This window comes from Gymnoscopelus microlampas, assembly GCF_963454915.1.
Source record: "Gymnoscopelus microlampas genome assembly, chromosome: 22".
NCBI classification, from domain to species: domain Eukaryota; kingdom Metazoa; phylum Chordata; class Actinopteri; order Myctophiformes; family Myctophidae; genus Gymnoscopelus; species Gymnoscopelus microlampas.
The window spans coordinates 1,653,331-1,666,682 of NC_139959.1; positions in this window are offsets into that span (position 1 = coordinate 1,653,331).

Here is a 13,352-nt window from a genome sequence, read left to right on the forward strand (position 1 = left end):
ACCGGTCTGTAGTTCTTGACTTCAGAGGGGTCAAGTGTCGGTTTCTTGAGGAGGGGGGTGACTCTGGCAGTCTTGAAAATAGAGGGAAAGTAACCAGATGTCAGAGAGGTGTTAATAAGGTGGGTTAAGAAGGGAAGAAGTTCAGGTGCAGTGGACTGCAGCAGAGGGGATGGGACAGGGTCCAGAGAGCATGAGGTGGGGCGGCTAGAGGTGACAAGGAGAAGGACCTCGTTAGGGGAAAGGGGAGAAAAGTGGGATAGAGAGTAGATCTGGTAGATCTGCTTTTAGCTTCTGTGGTCCTACCACATAGCCTGGGATCCAGCCTGCTTCGCTACGTTCGGCTGACTTTTTTTTCTCTCTTCGCTTATCAGTCTGGAATGCCTCCTATCTCCAAGGGAGGCGGGACATGGCATACAGCTGGAATCGTGCCGTGGCTTCTGATTGGTCTGTGGTGCGGGGCGGGACAAAAAAAACGTGTGATCGTTGTGATTCGTCATTCGTTTGAACAACATCCAATCAGCAACGACGTTGCCTAACGTAACATATGTAGTTCCAGTGTAGTTCTGCAAAACGAGTCAACAGGAGGCATTCCAGACTGAGAAGCGAAGAGAGAAAAAAAAGTCCGCCGAACGTAGCGAAGCAGGCTGGATCCCAGGCTACCTACCACATGGAATGACCTGCAGACTACATTGAAATTAACCCCAAATTAACCACTCTAGTACCGTTTTAGAACTCACCGACCAAGCAGGTCTCCACAATGTGTAATTGTTTTTAGAATTTTGAAAAATGTTGTCTTGATTTGTATTTGTAACTTTTATATCTCACATGTATGCCTTTTATTTTCCAAATTCCCAGATGTAATGTATTTTTAAACTGTGATGTTGTTGAATTGCACCGTATTGTATTACTCGACGACACTGCAAATGAGTTTAAATACTCAGTGTAATTTCGAGTATATAAATAAATCTTGAATGAATGAATGAACACACTATATACTTGACAAACAGTGAAAATGGCCGATCTGAAAGTGGATTTTTGTGTCCAGTTATGATTTTGTGCAAAAGGGTTGAACGGTTTGCACTACCTCCATGCAGGCAACGCACGCTTTACGTCGCGTGCGTGTGCGCGAGCGTGTGTGTGTGTGTGTGTGTGCATGCGTGCGTAACATAGTGTGCAAGGAAGTGGAGCATTACTGAAAATAGCCTCTGTACTCAGTGGAGAGTTCCTCGATCAATAAATGAAAAGTGTTTTGAGGTGAGGCACGGTCAGCTTTTCATGGCACTACAGTTATTCCTTTTTTTTAAATAATAATTTCTGTTTATTCACCACTTGAACCCCAGTATGCATGTTCTGTGGGGAATATCAGCCAAAAAAATAGCAGATCTACAAGCTCACAACATATTGCGTTGTGACGTGTTGTAATGCAACATGTTGTGAGCTTGTAGATCGGCTATTATTTTTGGCATAGAAATCTGGTTTAGACTGAAAGAAGCGGTCCAAGTAGCCTATACAGTTGCAACTCGGGTCCGTTTCACTAAGACTAGAGGGTTTAAGTGGTTAAGACAGACAGTAGGAAAACTGAGAGGGAGACAATGGAGAGAGACAGTAAGACATACAATGTAGGATAGACAGACAGTAGGAAAGGAGAGAGAGAGAGAGAGAGAGAGAGAGAGAGAGAGAGAGAGAGAGAGAGAGAGAGAGAGAGAGAGAGAGAGAGAGAGAGAGAGAGAGCGAGAGAGAGAGAGACAGACACAGAGACAGTGTAGGAGAGACATACAGCTGAGAGAGAGACAGTGTAGGAGGGACAGACAGTTAAAGCTGAGAGAGAGAGAGAGAGAGAGAGAGAGAGAGAGACATGATGTGTCATTTTGAAACCGGTTCTCTCCTGGCTCACTGGATAGAAGTAGGCCACCATGCAAAAAAAAACTATAATTTTCTCTCTCTCTCTCTCTCTCTCTCTCTCTTCACATGGTATACATACTCACTCATAGAAAACTAGGCCCATTAAATATCTGGGTGTGCAACAGCTAATATTTAAAAAATCGGCCTCACCCCTATGTAGGTATAACCCGCCTGGCAGGGATCTGCACTCCGAGAAGCACACTTTTCTAGTTGTTGTTGTTGTTGTCGTTGTTGTTGTCGTTTTTTGATGTTGTTGTGGTATGAGTCTACTTAGGGAACGGAGGCAGCCTCTCTTCATTAGCTCCTTGCAGTATTTGTTTATTAATTTGTTTGTATGTTAGTGTGTTTCTCTGTGTGTATACAAGCTGATCCAAACCAAACTGTCCCAGAGGGATCAATGAAGCTGTTTGAAGTTACAGTAGAATAGGGCCAATTGGGCATGCTTCCTCCCTCCTCCTACCCCACAGCGTGCATTCGGGTGTTTGTGGGTTCACATTAGGACACAGGATGCAGAGGAGAGCTGTCAATCCAGCAGAAGTTTCCCTCTGAATGTTTGCTCTCAGTGTGTGTGTGTGTGTGTGTGTGTGGACCATAGAGTTAAAAATAATAGAGAGGGCACCGGATATCGCCTCCCATCCACTTGCATTGAGTTGCTCACCCAGCGCATGGGCCGAAATCACCCCTTCTTCCGGGCTGGAAACGTATTGGAAAATGTGATGGGCGTGGCCTATTTGCGTCACTGGGGCCCCATGGGCTCGTTCATATACACTAGACCATACCCGGTGAAAGGCGCAGGTGAAAGTAGTTGCAAAGTTGGGGTTAATGCACGTCCTGTCGCGCGGTTTCTCCTCCGCGCGCGTCCCGTCGTGGCGCCCCCCCCTCCTCCCCGTCGTGGCTTCCCCCCCTCCTCCCCGTCGTGGCTTCCCACCTCCTCCCCCCCGTGGGTCGCGTTGCGCCACCCCCCGGCCCGCGGTCACCCCTCCCCACGGGCGTATATATATATATATATATATATATCAGCACGGAGAATGGCGTAGGCATGTTACTCGCCCGCCGCGGGTCCGTCTGGTGTGTTTGCTTTCCACAGAAAGAATTGTGCTGAGAGTGGGCGGGGTCTCGGTGTTGCCATGTCGGCGTACTGTAAGCGCTGTAGGGGCAATGTTGGTGGTATAGGGTTCGTTTGGTTTGGCCTCGTTTTCATAGACCTTGCTGCTTGTTTCTCTCGCGAAACCTGGCAACGACACATGCGCAGTTTGATCAAGAGTCCCCCGAACCAAGACACCGCCACCACCACCGTGGTGGCGGTTACTAGAATTACTAGAATTATTAGGTTACTAGAATTATAGTAGGATAGTAGGATAGGATAGTAGGATTGGGCACACCTGCAATACCTCAAATGGCCAGCATGTCCATTTGGCTTCAATGAAACCACTGGGTTCTGGGGGCTTGGCTACACATGTTTCTGAATGTCTCATCTCAGAGTGGACCAGTGGTGGAAAGTAACTAAGTACATTTTACTTAAGTACTGTACTTAAGTACAATTTTGAGGTATTTGTACTTTACTTGAGTATTTCCAATTTCCAGTACTTTTACTTCTACTCCACTACATCTCAGAGGCAAATATTGTACTTTTACTCCACTACAATTATTTGAAATCTTGTAGTTACTAGTTACTTTTCAGATGTAAATTATGATATTATGAAACATACATTAACCACTTTAGCCCTATTTTATACCGAGGCTATTTGAAAATAGCTCACAACGCGTTGCTTGTAGATCTGCAGCGCGACGCGTAGCTTGTAGATCTGCTATTTTCAAATATTGTTGTACTTTTACTTTTGGTACTTTAAGTACATTTTGATTCCAATACTTTTGTACTTTTACTCAAGTAAATTTTGAATTCCGGACTTTTACTTGTAACAGAGTACTTCTAAATTGCAGTATTGATACTTTTACTTAAGTAAAACATTTTAGTACTTTTTCCACCACTGGAGTGGACCCCTACACACATGTTTCTCACTGTTCCCAGCAGCGCCAGCACTAGAGGATTTGACTAGATCTGCACAGTGACTGGGGCTTAGCCCACAGCGTAGGGTTACAGAAAAAAAACATCTGTAAATGTATATTTGGGTGGTCCCTACTGTTCTGCCTGATGTAAATGTAATGACATTTTACTGCAGTGGTTCTAAAACGTATTCATGTCATTAATATACTGTATATTTGGCTGCAGACCACACTTTGTTATAGCCCAGCTGTTGGCCACAACAAACAAAAGGGCAAAACAAAAGTGGCGATTTTTTTTGTATTAATAAAGAATGACAATGTGTAAAGCAAACACAATTACTGTAGTTTCCAACATAACCTGGCAGGGAAACATGCAGCCCAAACTAACTAAGACTAACAAACACAACCAAACAAAACTGTGGCCGCTCCTGTGGCCTGAGGAGGAATAAATAGGCACACAGAATCCTGGCAAAAGTTATGGTGCTTGAAATTAAAAAGTGCAAGAACCACTGTAAGCTCCATTTTAGCTTACAGTGCTAAAATAAAATAAATATTTGACCGTTGAACTTTAAGGCTTGGTACACCATTAAAAACATCAGTCAGCTGATTTCTTTGTGTCTGTACTGTACTTGAGTATTTGAACATTTCTAGGAAGGGAAAAAGTGCATTATGAACTAGAAAAAGTGCTCCTCGGAGCACAGGTTCAGTATTGTGGGCCAGCAATGTTCAGAATTCTCCAATCAGGATGGAATATGAAAAATCTAACAGATACGTCTTGATCACACATGACTACAGAGATCATGTGTACCGATTTGCATGAATTTTGGATAAAATCTGAAGGAGTAATATCAAAACATGTGTGAATGTACGGAGCACTCCTGCAAACTTTGGAAGCCAATCTTAGCCAATCAGGATGGAATATGATATGAAAAATCTAACCCCCGAAAGACCTGTTTTGTTTAATGGCTATAGAGATACTGTGTACCAATTTGCGTGTTATTTGGACAAAATCTGTAGGAGTAAATGGTAAATAGTGCATTTATATAGCGCTTTTATCCAAAGCGCTTTACATAGATTGTACATTACATTTGCCCATTCACACACACATTCATACACCGATGGCGGAGGCACCAACCTGCTCATCAGGAGCAATTAGGGATTCAGCGTCTTGCTCAAGGACGCTTCAACGCTAACTCTGGGGGAGCCCGGGATCGAACTGGGAACATTGCAATTCCCATCCGGCCGCTCTACCAGCCACTCTACCCCTGAGCCACTGCCGCCGGAGTACTATCAACACATTTGTTTTGCAAAAATCGCTCTCCACGTGGCGCTATAACAGGCACATGTGAAACATTTGGGGCAAAGGTTCTGCTCTGGCATCCAGGGAGTGTGTGTGTGCACAGTTCCGCTGCGATCAAGCCAACGATGCCGGAGATTAGCTGATCACAGACGGACACACAGACACACGGACATGCAGACAAGGTGCAAAACATAGTCTCGGCCATGTCTTTCTGCCTGGTGGAGAGATTTTACCATTTAATTTAAGCCCTATCTAACTATATAAATGGCGAGCGACTTCCGCACCCTAGGTGCGACACCCCACAGCTCTGTTATCGAATAAACAACGCACCGCCAGACCACATGTCGCCAACTGACTCGCCACGGCGGCCGCGCTGAATTTACGCGTCGCGTAGGGGACCTCTCATTGCTCACTACACCTTTTCCACCGCGCAACATAATTAATTCTACTCACCAAATGTCGGACAAAACGGAAGGGGAGGCAGCTTCGTACCGTTTACCGTGCACACCACCGACACCGCACGGCGACGGGTTTCGCCGAAACAACACGAGCGGCCGCCATTGCACTCTGCCCATGTCCTCCACAACAGCACACACACAGCTCCTTTGCTTCAACCCCCCCCCCTTCTTACGTACCTCCTTTGTTCCACCCAGGCCGTTACTTTCACTTCACTCATGTCTCGATCACAATATGTCCGTCCTTCACGTGCCATGTTCATCCCAAACACAAAAACAAACAGCCACCGCCACAGCACAGCACGCTGCCCAGGGTAATCTGGTAAACAAACCTGGCTAGGTTCATGACACCACAGGACTCGACAGTGATGTCATCATTATGCAACCCGCAAGTACAAATACCAAGGATAGGTCAGTGATGTCAGTCGGGTTGCCAAGTTTGCTGCCAGGTTTTAAAAAAAAAGCGACAGAAACAAGCAAACCGTGCATGAAAAAAACAAAAACTGCCGAAGGGCTCCGCCATGTTCCAGGGGGGTCCCGGGGGTCCCAACACTCACAGGGGTCGGCGGACCACCAGGGGGTCCGCGGACCACCAAAGTAACAATCACTATTAACATTTTTTCCAAATAGTTTTTTTTTTTTTCCTTTTTGGACACTTTTACTCCGGCGATTTGGGTACCCCAATATACACGCACCCACGCTGGGCCCCGTGCGCGGCTGGGGTTGAGGGGGGCGTAGCCCCCCGAAACTCTAGTTTCAAATATAGGGAAAATATCAGATTGTGTGTACTATCTAGGATGTAGGCCGTCCGGCGATGATGAACACGTCTGGCCTGTTTAGTTGTCAACAACAACCACCGTTTCTCCTGCTCAACAGAGGAAGGCCTCTCTAGACATCCATTCATCACATCCTGTTGGCCTGTTGGCCTACAATTATACCTCCCAACCTCTGTGTTAAACCACTTAAACCCAGCCCTATTCTTAGTAAAAAGAGACCTGAGTTACAGCTGTACTTGGACCGCTTTTTTCCCGGCATCTACACCAAATCTCTTCGCAGAAAATAGCCGATCTACAAGCTTGTATATGTACAATGGCTATTTTGGGGTGAATGTTCCCCCCCAGAATAGGGATGCTGGGGTTGTAAACCATGTCTCAACAAACACAAGTGATGTTTTGGTATAAAAAACAGCCATAGCCACTGGCTGTGTCTGGCTTGAGAAATGGCTTTTAAAGGAGGCGACCTGTTTTCGGCAAGATTTGCTTGCCTGGTAGTGTCCGCCCCCCTTTTCTCAAACCAGGTGAGTGGTAAATTAATGAAAATGGCTATGCCAACTCCAAACAGCTCCAAAGACACGATGCCAGCACTATTTGACCCCACTTGTTTGGAAAACAGACATTAAAGGAGGCGGACTGTTTTCGGCAATACAGATTTGCTTGCCAGGAACTGTCCGCCCCCCTTTTCTCAAACCAGGTGAGTGGTAAATTAATGAAAATGGCTATGCCAACTCCAAACAGCCCCAAAGACACAATGCCAGCACTATTTGACCCCAGTGATTCCGAAAACAGAAATTAAAGGAGGCGGACTGTTTCGGCAACATTTGCTTGCCAGGAACTGTCCGCCCTCCTTTTCCCAGACCAGCTGTGGATCCTGGTTTTCGAGGTGTACTGTACCTCGAAAACCAAGATCCACAGCTGCCGTGGGAATCGAACATTTCTGTTACACGACACGTCTCTCATACTGTTTATTGCACAATTTACCCAGTACAGGTTGTGTGGTGCAGGTTTTTAGCTCCCCATGTTGTTGAGCTTGAGTATGATACATGACGCGTCAATGACTGTTTGTCATTGACGCGTCATGTATCATACTCACTGCATTGTTTGTGGACATGATCATGGTGTAGTCCCTTTAAATGAATAATAAAAAAGTAAGTACATTCTGACTGTCTGAGGAAAGTCTTACTGAATACACATTAAACAATGATGATCCCAAAACAAATAAGGGTTGTTTTTGATCAACTTAAGTGATCACCTAAATAGCTTGATCTGATCAAAAAGAGGTGGTTGCCCACCCCTGGTCTAGTAACTCAATACTGATAATACATCATATTACATATATTTTTTAGGTCAGATTATGTTTATAGCAGTGCTTCCCAAGCAGAGATGGTTCCAGAGTTGTGCCATTTACTGATCAACCAGTACCGGTAATCACTTGTTTTTTCGAAATGCACACTGTATAATTGTATCGAGGCATCTAAACAGCGGCATGTATGTATCGTTTCTGGTTGTATCGCAAGGACCGGTTGTCATGGCTGTCAATGATCGACAGTCTTGCGATACTTTGGCACGTTCATAAACATACTTTGTGCTCTTTACATGCCTCTATAGAATTATACAGTGCATGTGTACACATCGAAAAGCAACAGAGCAGAAAACAATGTGCAATATGTCTTCTTTTATTTTCTGGTCCGAAGATCTCAATCGTTCAGAAATAGTGATTATTTATGAACTGGTCCACCTGGCTCTTATTGAGCGCAGTGCATTCCATCGGCGTCCCTTCCTTCATTTACCGTCCTTGTCCGCCTCCAGGAAGTAGAACGCCAAAGAGAGGGTGATTAGTAGGATCATGGGATTCTCACAATGACAAGACCACATAATAAACTTCATGTATTAGCATGTTTTGTCAATCCCAACAGTCAATGTACTTTTTAAATACATATTATACTAACGTTAAATTCTTAGTTTTTTCTTCAATTATTTGCGGACCCACTTATCACGGCCCACCAGTGGGCCCGGCCCACATATTGGGAATTGTTGGTTTAGGAAGATGTGACCTCAAAACTCACCTGAACATGACTACTATGTCACAGTTATTTTAGAAACTAGAGCATCCTGTTCACTGTTCTATCACACACATACACACACACACACGCACACACACGCGCATGCACACACACACACACACACACACACACACACACACACACACACACACACACACACACGCGCATGCACACACACACACACACACACACACACACACACACACACACACACACACACACACACACACACACGCAAGCAAAGTTTTAACCTCTAACCCTAACCCTCTAACCTTAAGCAACATTTTTGAAAATAGCCGATCTAAGTAGCTCACAACACGAGCTAGTAGATTTGCTATGTTTTGGGGGAGATTATATATATATATATATATATATATACACACACACACACACACACACACACACACACACACACACACACACACATACACACGCACGCACACACACACATACACATACAGTGGCAAATCAGGGGAAACTGAGCTGTCAGCCAAGCTGTAAAAAAAGGCTGGGTTTCCGAGGCTAGCCAAGCTGATACTTAGGGAGGTGATAGAGGGAGTGTGTGCTACCCTGTCCAGGTTGCGTTATTATGAATCCCACGCCGCGTCCTGGATTTAGACCCGCCTTACGTGTCTGATTGGCTCCCCGGCAGGCATAGTTTTACTGAGGTTAGGGTTAGGGTTAGGGTTAGGTTTAGGCATAGTCTTACTGAGGTTAGGGTTAGGGTTAGGGTTAGGTTTAGGCATAGTTTTACTGAGGTTAGGGTTAGGGTTAAGGTTAGGTATAGGCATAGTAGCAAAAACGAGAACTGTCAATCACAGCGACTACTGACCAATCACAGCGCCCGCTCAGCGGGTTTGCCACGACGCGGTGTGGGAATCATAATAACGCGTCCAGGTTGTACAGCCACTAGGTAATTGGCATTGTTCACACCTGGAGCCCATCCACTAATCACTCAGCTGAACTTTATATAACCAGCTCCAGACACATTTTGGGGGTCAGTTAGTACCAGACAGCAAGTAGACAAGACTGCTTTCACTTCCAGTAAGAGGCTGGTAAGAATGACATTACAAGTGTGTTGGATGTGATTCTTTAATAGTGTGGAACAACTTTGGATGAACTTTGGATGTCTTCGTATTTTGCAGCTCACCTGGTTTCAATCCCTCCCTCCTCCCACCTCGGCACAACCAACTCCAACCCCACTGGGGAAAGATGCCCCCCCGAACTTAAACGCTCACTGCTCTCTTTCTGCTCTGCCCACAGGACAACAGCGTTTCCATTTGTATATACACACATACATTTAAATACCTAACCATGATATAGGCCTACTGACCAGAAACTAATCAGTTTACTGACATGAAACTGACCATGATACTGATATGATACTGACCATAATATACTGACCAGAAACTACTGACATGATACTGACCATGATACTGACCATGATGCTGTCATGATACTGACCATGATACTGACCATGATGCTGTCATGATACTGACCATGATACTGACCATGATACTGACCATGATACTGACCATGATGCTGTCATGATACTGACCATGATACTGACCATGATACTGACCATGATGCTGTCATGATACTGACCATGATACTGACCATGATACTGACCATGATGCTGTCATGATACTGACCATGAAACTGACCATGATACTGACCAGAAACTACTGACATGAAACTACTGACATGATGCTGACATGATACTGACCATGATGCTGACATGATACTGACCATGATACTGACCATGATACTGACATGATACTGACCATGATATCCATGATACTGACCATGATACTGACCATGATACTGACATGATACTGACATGATGCTGACATGATACTGACCATGATACTGACATGATACTGACCATGATACTGACATGATACTGACCATGATACTGACCATGATACTGACCATGATGCTGACATGATGCTGACATGATACTGACCATGATACTGACCATGATACTGACCATAACATACTGACCATAATATACTGACCAGAAACTACTGACATGATACTGACCATGATGCTGACATGATGCTGACCATGATACTGACCATGATACTGATATGATACTGACCATAATATACTGACCAGAAACTACTGACATGATACTGACCATGATGCTGACATGATACTGACCATGATACTGACCATGAAACTGACCATGATACTGACCATGAAACTGATATGATACTGACCATGATACTGACCATAAGTGGGGGTCCCCGGCACAAAATGTTTTCAGGGTCAGCAGCCAAATTAATATAAGGGTCCTTGACATGAAAATGTTTGAGAAACACTGGATTAAATCAATTAATTGACGAGTCCACAAATTACTACCCTAATTGTCAGGATATCAGTCCTCAATTCAGATAACGATCTATAGCCTTTTTGGAAATGATCCCATTGTATTAATTTGGTTGTGTGTCATTCCACACACACACACACACACACACACACACACACACACACACACACACACACACACACACACACACACACACACACACACACACACACACACACACTAATCCTCCCTCCAAATCCCGCGGGGCTTGGAGCTGAGTTCGTCATGCAATTTTAATGAGCATTTCGCGGGAAATGCCTTGTCGTCCCCACTGTGTTTTTGTTCTTCCACAGGCGATAAGTGTGTCTGTCTGTCTGTCGTCTCATAATTATGTTTCAAATCTTCCAGTAATTGTTTTTTTTTGTCTTTCTTTCTAGGATTTCCACGCCTGATGCTGTTTTTTAATTCTCGTATTTCAAACAACATCTACTATAGAGTGATGTCAATGTAAGAGTGCTGTTTCTAAAAAATACAATAAGAAATGTCGAAAGAAAGAAAGAAAGGAAAGACATGGTGGAAAACCCTGTAGGCTAAAATCTTAAGAGCTTAAATCCTGTATTTATTTTAATTAATGAAAGGTTGTTTTTATAGGTCTGTTGCTAGGTAGAGTAGGCTAGCACACTGTTTCCCAAACAGTGGGTCGGGAGTTGGCACCCATGTTTGGGTCGCGGACCAATTTTTATGGGTCGCGAGCAAGGAGCTAGCATCCGGCTTGTAAATTGAGGCTATATAGGAAGTGTGACAGTTCATATGGCCTGTAGTCTCGCTGTTTCACGCCTGCTGGTTGCAGAAGCAATTAGGCTCTATTTTTGGGATTTTGGCCGAATTTTATACTTGATTTTATTACTTTAATAAACATTGTCATAAATACTATATGCTTCCAGTCGCTAGTTTAAAGTCTTCTTTCAATCACCATGATATGCGTTTTGGTAAATTATGGTCCCATTTATTTTCAAATGAATGATAAAGTAGGCAGAGGTGTACCCACTGTAGAGGCAGGACAGGCGATCACCTGCCCAACTAAGATCTCGCCTCCCCTAGAAAACCCAAATAACCCGAACATGTCATAGCATAGCGTGCTTAATGTCCTCAAAGTCACGCATCCAACAAGCTTTGAACTGAGCAGATTGGACCAATTCCGTTCCAGAGATAATGGCCAAAACTTCTTGAAAACGGCCACTTTCGCCGATTTTCGATTGAGTTGAAATTTATTTTTGGGGGGTAATAGATTTAGATAGATAGGTAATTTTGGGGGGTGGGGGTGCAAAAAAAAAACTTGCCTGCCCTAAATGTAATTCCTGGGGACACCACTGAAAGTGGGGTGTGTTTCTGTTTGCAGAAACCAATGGCTTGACATTGTCCATATTCTTTTACAGTTGATGGTTGCGGCGAGTCAATATCCCCTTTTTTTTCGTTTCCTACATTTAAAAAAATATATGTATAATTTATTATAATAACTTTTCATCATTAAAAATAATTCCAACATTTTTCTAAATTATTTCATAAATCAAATTTAAAAATCTAATAAATGCCATGAATAAATAAAACAAAAATGTTTAAGAAGTTGTGAAAGTAGCAGATCTACAAGCTCATACGCAAAGCGACGTGTTGTGAGGTTGCAGATCATACATTAAAGATTTTTATATATTTTATAGTTATACATTTGAAAACGTATGAAATGGAACATTCTGCATTTCCACCACTGGGCCTAGTCTGTAGTCTAGATATAGGCTACTCAGCAGCAGGAAGTTGTTGCTTGTCAAAAAGAAGAGAGCACAGTCAGATCTATAGACCAATTATTTGTTTACTAACATTGAGCCTGGACGCACAGGTGATTGTTTCACGCAATCAATTCCCAACCTGTTTCGGGGTGTACTGGTTTCAGCACACCCCAACCCCCTCTTGTGTGTGTTGGCTAGTGAGACGCGTCCTAACGAGACCTGATATAATGGGTTTCGTTGCGCGCATACTGGCTGCGTGCAGCCAGTGTGACGTCGTCTGTTAAGGGCAGGGTTGAGCTGTAGGGGGTACGGGGGGGTACGGCGTACCCTTAGTTCTGACGACTGTGGGAGCTGGGGGCGCGCGTGCACGCACCGTCAGCGGCGGTCTTTAACGCCTTAAAGTTTAAAAACAATAGCCTCTCAAGGTTCGCGCCGTCAGTGGCGAGCCGTTCTCAATAGCGTCTACCTGGCTGCTTTGCATAACATTAGGCTACTCGAGAAAAGACACGGACTTGAATTGAATGTGTTACATTCCTCTCACAATGACAGACAACATCTCTGCACTGCAAGGTGTGAAGGGGATCGCTTAGCAGAGGACCCAGTTCTCTGAGACAAGACAAAGACAAGTTGTCTGATTATTTTAAGTAGGCCTACTTATGTGTGGGTGAGTCTATGTAAAGGGCCTTTATATAAAATTAAAAGGAAAATAAAATAATTAATTTGAAACAAAAACAACAAAATAATAATATGATTACATTAA